We start from the raw sequence: 8,521 nt of genomic DNA, 5'->3' as shown, positions 1-8,521 counted from the left end.
GTGCAGGGGACCCTATTGGATCTAAAGTCAGTGAAGAGGACACTATTGGATCTAATGTCAGTGAAGAGGACCCTATTGGATCTAAAGTCAGTGAAGAGGACACTATTGGATCTGAAGTCAGTGCAGGGGACCCTATTGGATCTAAAGTCAGTGAAGAGGACACTATTGGATCTAAAGTCAGTGAAGAGGACCCTATTGGATCTGAAGTCAGTTGCGGGGACCCTATTGGATCTAAAGGCAGTGAAGAGGACAATATTGGATCTAAAGTCAGTGAAGAGGACAATATTGGATCTGAAGTCAGTGCAGGGGACCCTATTAGATCTAAAGTCAGTGAAGAGGACAATATTGGATCTAAAGTCAGTGAAGAGGACCCTATTGGATGTAAAGTCAGTGAAGAGGACAATATTGGATCTAAAGTCAGTGAAGAGGACCCTATTGGATCTAAAGTCAGTGAAGAGGACCCTATTGGATCTAAAGTCAGTGCAGAGGGCCCTATTGGATCTCAAGTCAGTGAAGAGGACCCTATTGGATCTAAAGTCAGTGAAGAGGACAATATTGGATCTCAAGTCAGTGCAGGGGACCCTATTGGATCTAAAGTCAGTGAAGAGGACAATATTGGATCTAAAGTCAGTGAAGAGGACCCTATTGGATCTAAAGTCAGTGAAGAGGACCCTATTGGATCTAAAGTCAGTGAAGAGGACCCTATTGGATCTAAAGTCAGTGAAGAGGACACTATTGGATCTGAAGTCAGTGCAGGGGACCCTATTGGATCTAAAGTCAGTGAAGAGGACACTATTGGATCTAAAGTCAGTGAAGAGGACCCTATTGGATCTAAAGTCAGTGAAGAGGACCCTATTGGATCTAAAGTCAGTGAAGAGGACCCTATTGGATCTAAAGTCAGTGAAGAGGACACTATTGGATCTGAAGTCAGGTCAGTGAACCCTATTGGATCTAAAGTCTGTGAAGAGGACACTATTGGATCTAAAGTCAGTGAAGAGGACACTATTGGATCTGAAGTCAGTGCAGGGGACCCTATTGGATCTAAAGTCAGTGAAGAGGACACTATTGGATCTAAAGTCAGTGAAGAGGACAATATTGGATCTAAAGTCAGTGAAGAGGACCCTATTGGATCTAAAGTCAGTGAAGAGGACCCTATTGGATCTAAAGTCAGTGAAGAGGACCCTATTGGATCTAAAGTCAGTGAAGAGGACACTATTGGATCTAAAGTCAGTGAAGAGGACCCTATTGGATCTAAAGTCAGTGAAGAGGACACTATTGGATCTGAAGTCAGTGCAGGGGACCCTATTGGATCTAAAGTCAGTGAAGAGGACACTATTGGATCTAAAGTCAGTGAAGAGGACCCTATTGGATCTAAAGTCAGTGAAGAGGACCCTATTGGATCTGAAGTCAGTGAAGAGGACCCTATTGGATCTAAAGTCAGTGAAGAGGACCCTATTGGATCTGAAGTCAGTGCAAAGGACCCTATTGGATCTAAAGTCAGTGAAGAGGACCCTATTGGATCTGAAGTCAGTGAAGAGGACCCTATTGGATCTAAAGTCAGTGAAGAGGACCCTATTGGATCTGAAGTCAGTGAAGAGGACGCTATTGGATCTGAAGTCAGTGAAGAGGACCCTATTGGATCTAAAGTCAGTGAAGAGGACACTATTGGATCTAAAGTCAGTGAAGAGGACCCTATTGGATCTAAAGTCAGTGAAGAGGACCCTATTGGATCTGAAGTCAGTGAAGAGGACCCACCACATGCAGTGCCTTAAGACCACTGTGCCACTCGGGAGGCCAAGGTTTTTATAAATGTTTGCTAATTTATATTTAAAAAAATAACAGAAATATCACATTTACATAAGTATTCAGACCCTATAACTCAGTACTTTCTTGTAACACCTTCGGTAGCAATTACAGCCAAGTGGTTAGAGCATTGGACTAGTAACCGAAAGGTTACAAGATCAAATCCCTGAGCTGACAAGGTACAAATGTAAAAATCTATTGGCTGTCATTGAAAATAAAAATGTGTTCTTATCTGACTTGCCTGGTAAGTAAAACGAATTATTGGTTATGACACTACAAGAATGGCACACCAGTCTTTGGAGATCCTCCCAGTCTTCTCTGAAGATCCTCTCAAGCTCTGTCAGGTTGGATGGGGAGCATCACTGCACAGATATTTTCAGGTCTCTCCAGAGATGTTAGATGGTTCTTCCATCTCCACAGAGGAACTCTAGAGCTCTATCAGAGTGACCATCGGGTTCTTGGTCACCTCCCTGACCCTTCTCCCCTGATTGCTCAGTTTGGCCGGGCGGCCAGCTCTAGGAAGGGCCTTGGTCGTTACAAACTTCTTCCATTTAAGAATGATGGAGGCCACGGTGTTCTTGGGGACCTTCAATGCTGCAGACATGTTTTGGTACCCTTTCCCAAAAAGAGGAATCGTGTCTCAGAGTTCGACAGACAATTCCTTCATCCTAAATGGCTTGTTTTTTGCTCTGACAAGTACTGTTAACTGTGGGACCTTATATAGGCAGGTGTGTGTCGTTTCCAAATCATGTCCAATCAATTACGTTGACCACAGGGGGACTCCAATTAAGTTGTAGAAACATCTCAAGGATGATTAATGGAAACAGGATGCACCTGAGCTCAATTTCAAGTCTCATAGCAAAGAGTCTGAATACTTATATAAATAAGGTATTTCTTCATTTGCAAAAAAAAATCTAAAACCTGTTTTCGCTTTGTCATTATGGGGTATTGTGATGTCATTATGGTGTATTGTGATGTCATTATGGGCTATTGTGATGTCATTATGGGCTATTGTGATGTCATTATGGGCTATTATGATGTCATTATGGGCAATTGTGATGTCATTATGGGCTATTGTGATGTCATTATGGGCTATTATGATGTCATTATGGGGTATTGTGATGTCATTATGGGCTATTGTGATGTCGTTATGGGCTATTGTAATGTCATTATGATGTCATTATGGGGTATTGAGATGTCATTATGGGCTATTGTGATGTCGTTATGGGCTATTGTGATGTCATTATGATGTAATTATTGGGTATTGTGATGTCATTATGGGCTATTGTGATGTCATTATGGGCTATTGTGATGTCATTATGGGGTATTGTGATGTCATTATATGGTATTGTGTGTAGATGGATAAGCATTGTGTTTTATTTAATCAATTTTAGAATAAGGCTGTAATGTAACAAAATGTGGAAAAGTCAAGGGATCTGAATACTTTTCGAATGTATAAAAAATATATATATACAAAAGTATTATCCCCACCTGTTACTGACAAGTATAAAATCGAGCACACAACCATACAATCTCCATAGACATACACTGTCAGTAGAATGGCCCGTACTGAACAGCTCAGTGACCTTTGACGTGGCACCATCATAGGATGCCACCTTGCCAACAAGTCAGTTCATCAAATTTCTGCCCTGCTAGAGCTGCCCCTCGGCCAACTGTAAGTGCTGTTATTGTGAAGGTGAAACGTCTAGGAGCAACAACGGCTCAGCCGCGAAGTGGTAGGCCACACAAGCTCACAGAACAGGACCGTCGACTGCTGAAGAGCTTAGCGCGTAAAAAACGTCTGTCCTCAGTTGCAACACTCACTACCAACTTCCAAACGGTCTCTGGAAGCAACGTCAGCACGATAACTGTTCGTCGCGAGCTTCATGAAATGGGTTTCCATGGCCGAGAAGCCGTGCACAAACCTAAGATCACCATATGCAATGCCAAGCGTCGGCTAGAGTGGTGTAAAGCTCGCCGCCATTTGGACTCTGGAGTAGTGGAAACGTGTTCTCTGGAGTGATGAATCACGCTTCACCATTCTGGCAGTCCTACGGACGAATATGGGTTCGACGATTGCCAGGAGAACGCTACCTGTTCATCACAGAGTGTGTCCAGTGTATCCATGGGGACAGACTCCTCCATGTACAGCTGTATGGAGAGGAGGACCATCAGATAATAATGAGAGTGGTAGCTAGGAGACCATTGGGGCTCTATTAGCTGGGCTGGCCTCATTTCCCTGGTAATAGCTCTCTACACAGCTGTGGGTCCCCGTCTGTCTCTCTCTCCACAGCTGTGGGTCCCTGTCTGTCTCTCTCTCCACAGCTGTGGGTCCCTGTCTGTCTCTCTCTCCACAGCTGTGGGTCCCTGTCTGTCTCTCTCTCCACAGCCGTGGGTCCCTGTCTGTCTCTCTCTCTCCACAGCCTTGAGTCCCTATCTGTCTCTCTCTCCACAGCTGTGGGTCCCTGTCTGTCTCTCTCTCCACAGCCGTGGGTCCCTGTCTGTCTCTCTCTCTCCACAGCCTTGAGTCCCTATCTGTCTCTCTCTCTCCACAGCCGTGAGTCCCTGTCTGTCTCTCTCTCCACAGCTGTGGGTCCCTGTCTGTCTCTCTCTCCACAGCTGTGGGTCCCCGTCTGTCTCTCTCTCCACAGCTGTGGGTCCCTGTCTGTCTCTCTCTACACAGCTGTGGGTCCCTGTCTGTCTCTCTCTACACAGCTGTGGGTCCCTGTCTGTCTCTCTCTCCACAGCTGTGGGTCCCTGTCTGTCTCTCTCTCTCCACAGCCTTGAGTCCCTATCTGTCTCTCTCTCTCCACAGCCGTGAGTCCCTGTCTGTCTCTCTCTCCACAGCCGTGGGTCCCTGTCTGTCTCTCTCTCCACAGCTATGGGTCCCTGTCTGTCTCTCTCTCCACAGCTATGTGTCCCTGTCTGTCTCTCTCTCCACAGCCGTGGGTCCCTGTCTGTCTCTCTCTCTACAGCTATGGGTCCCTGTCTGTCTCTCTCTCCACAGCTATGGGTCCCTGTCTGTCTCTCTCTCCACAGCCGTGAGTCCCTGTCTGTCTCTCTCTCCACAGCTATGGGTCCCTGTCTGTCTCTCTCCACAGCTATGGGTCCCTGTCTGTCTCTCTCTCCACAGCCGTGGGTCCCTGTCTGTCTCTCTCTCTACAGCTATGGGTCCCTGTCTGTCTCTCTCTCCACAGCTATGGGTCCCTGTCTGTCTCTCTCTCCACAGCCGTGAGTCCCTGTCTGTCTCTCTCTCCACAGCCGTAGGTCCCTGTCTGTCTCTCTCTCCACAGCCGTGAGTCCCTGTCTGTCTCTCTCTCTCCACAGCCGTGAGTCCCTATCTGTCTCTCTCTCTCCACAGCCGTGAGTCCCTGTCTGTCTCTCTCTCCACAGCCGTGAGTCCCTGTCTGTAACTCTCTCACCTGGGGTTACCCTGGGGCAGGCAGTGGTGGAAAAAGTACTCAATTGTCAAACTGTAGTAAAATCAAAGATACCTTAATAGAAAATGACTCAAGTAAAAGTGAGAGTCACCCAGTAAATTCCTACTTGAGTAAAAGTCTAAAAGTATTTGATTTTAAATATACTTAAGTATCGAAAGTAAAAGTATAAATAATTTCAAATTCCTTACATAAAGAAAAGCAGACGGCACAATTGTCTAGTAGTGAGTCCTCCAGATCAGAGGCAGTAGGGATGGCCAGGGATGTTCTCTGTTTAGTGAGTCCTCCAGATCAGAGGCAGTAGGGATGACCTGGGATGTTCTCTGTTTAGTGAGTCCTCCAGATCAGAGGCAGTAGGGATGGCCAGGGATGTTCTCTGTTTAGTGAGTCCTCCAGATCAGAGGCAGTAGGGATGAGCAGGGATGTTCTCTGTTTAGTGAGTCCTCCAGATCAGAGGCAGTAGGGATGACCAGGGATGTTCTCTGTTTAGTGAGTCCTCCAGATCAGAGGCAGTAGGGATGAGCAGGGATGTTCTCTGTTTAGTGAGTCCTCCAGATCAGAGGCAGTAGGGATGGCCAGGGATGTTCTCTGTTTAGTGAGTCCTGCAGATCAGAGGCAGTAGGGATGAGCAGGGATGTTCTCTGTTTAGTGAGTCCTCCAGATCAGAGGCAGTAGGGACGACCAGGGATGTTCTCTGTTTAGTGAGTCCTCCAGATCAGAGGCAGTAGGGATGAGCAGGGATGTTCTCTGTTTAGTGAGTCCTCCAGATCAGAGGCAGTAGGGATGAGCAGGGATGTTCTCTGTTTAGTGAGTCCTCCAGATCAGAGGCTAGTAGGGATGACCAGGGATGGTCTCTGTTTAGTGAGTCCTCCAGATCAGAGGCAGTAGGGATGGCCAGGGATGTTCTCTGTTTAGTGAGTCCTCCAGATCAGAGGCAGTAGGGATGGCCAGGGATGTTCTCTGTTTAGTGAGTCCTCCAGATCAGAGGCAGTAGGGATGACCAGGGATGTGCTCTGTTTAGTGAGTCCTCCAGATCAGAGGCAGTAGGGATGAGCAGGGATGTTCTCTGTTTAGTGAGTCCTCCAGATCAGAGGCAGTAGGGATGAGCAGGGATGTTCTCTGTTTAGTGAGTCCTCCAGATCAGAGGCAGTAGGGATGGCCAGGGATGTTCTCTGTTTAGTGAGTCCTCCAGATCAGAGGCAGTAGGGATGAGCAGGGATGTTCTCTGTTTAGTGAGTCCTCCAGATCAGAGGCAGTAGGGATGGCCAGGGATGTTCTCTGTTTAGTGAGTCCTCCAGATCAGAGGCAGTAGGGATGACCAGGGATGTGCTCTGTTTAGTGAGTCCTCCAGATCAGAGGCAGTAGGGATGAGCAGGGATGTTCTCTGTTTAGTGAGTCCTCCAGATCAGAGGCAGTAGGGATGAGCAGGGATGTTCTCTGTTTAGTGAGTCCTCCAGATCAGAGGCAGTAGGGATGAGCAGGGATGTTCTCTGTTTAGTGAGTCCTCCAGATCAGAGGCAGTAGGGATGACCAGGGATGTGCTCTGTTTAGTGAGTCCTCCAGATCAGAGGCAGTAGGGATGGCCAGGGATGTTCTCTGTTTAGTGAGTCCACCAGATCAGAGGCAGTAGGGATGAGCAGGGATGTTCTCTGTTTAGTGAGTCCACCAGATCAGAGGCAGTAGGGATGAGCAGGGATGTTCTCTGTTTAGTGAGTCCTCCAGATCAGAGGCAGTAGGGATGAGCAGGGATGTTCTCCGTTTAGTGAGTCCTCCAGATCAGAGGCTAGTAGGGATGACCAGGGATGGTCTCTGTTTAGTGAGTCCTCCAGATCAGAGGCAGTAGGGATGGCCAGGGATGTTCTCTGTTTAGTGAGTCCTCCAGATCAGAGGCAGTAGGGATGGCCAGGGATGTTCTCTGTTTAGTGAGTCCTCCAGATCAGAGGCAGTAGGGATGACCAGGGATGTACTCTGCCTTGAAGACACTTAAACAATTTGACAGAGCTTTGATCATTACTGAGTAACACTGTACCTATTTTCGAGCATAGTGGTGACTGCATCATGTTATGTGTACTGTCATGTTTCCACCTGACACCAGAGGGCGGCAGAGACCGTCCTAGAGACATTAATGATACTAAGGTGTGTCCTATTACGCATTGTGATTTCCCTGTTAATTAAAAGAGGTGTGTTTCCCTGGTTTCCTTTGCTGAAGCTTGAATTGGTTACCGTGCGTGTCGGTTTCCTGAGTGAGTTTTTTGAGACTTAGTGTTTTTTTTTTTCCCTCCCTAAAGTGTTCTACCGCTACTGTTTATCAGTAATGGATTTATGTTTATCCTTAACAACTGATTCTTCGTCTGGTCTCTTTTCTGCACCTGGGCCCAATCTCACCACGTCACAGGGTATGCTTGTAATCGTTAAGGACTGGGGAGCTTTTCAGGATCATTTTTTGTTTGAGCTAAGCACAGGCATATCCCTAGAGGAAAACCTGGCTCAGTCTGCTTTCCACCAGACACTGGGAGATGAATTCACTTTTTAGTCGGACAATAAACTAAAACACAAGGCCAATTCTACACTTGGAGTTGCTTCCCAAGAATGCAGTGAATGTTCCTAAGTGGGCCGAGTTACAGTTTTGACTAAATCTACTTGAACATTTATGGAAAGACCTGAAAACGGTTATGTAGCTGTCACGCCTTGGTCTTAGTAGTTTGTGTTTTCTTTAATTATTTGTTCAGGCCAGGATGTGACATGGGTTATTGTATTGTCGTATTGGGGTTTTTGTAGGCATTGGGATTGTGGTTGATTAGGGGTGTGTCTAGTGTAGGCTTGGCTGCCTGAGGCGGTTCTCAATCAGAGTCAGGTGATTCTCGTTGTCTCGGATTGGGAACCGTATTTAGGTAGCCTGAGTTTCACTTTGTATTTCGTGGGTGATTGTTCCTGTCTCTGTGTAGTTTCACCAGATAGGCTGTATTAGGTTGGTGGGTGATTGTTCCTGTCTCTGTGTAGTTTCACCAGATAGGCTGTAATTAGGTTTCACGTTCCGTTTGTTGTTTTGTATTTTTGTATAGTTGTTTCATGTGTCGTCATTTCTTCATTAAAGATCATGAATAACCACCACACTGCATTTCGGTCCGACTCTCTTTCGACAAACGAAGAACGCCGTTACAGTAGCAATGATCAACAACCAATTTGACAGAAACAGGATACATTTGAGCTCAATGTGGAGTCTCAAAGGGTCTGAATACTCATGTAATTAAGGCATTTCTGTTACTTATTTTTTTATGAAT

This window comes from Oncorhynchus kisutch, linkage group LG3 (assembly GCF_002021735.2).
Source record: "Oncorhynchus kisutch isolate 150728-3 linkage group LG3, Okis_V2, whole genome shotgun sequence".
Taxonomy (NCBI): domain Eukaryota; kingdom Metazoa; phylum Chordata; class Actinopteri; order Salmoniformes; family Salmonidae; genus Oncorhynchus; species Oncorhynchus kisutch.
Note: the sequence above shows the minus strand (reverse complement) of the source record.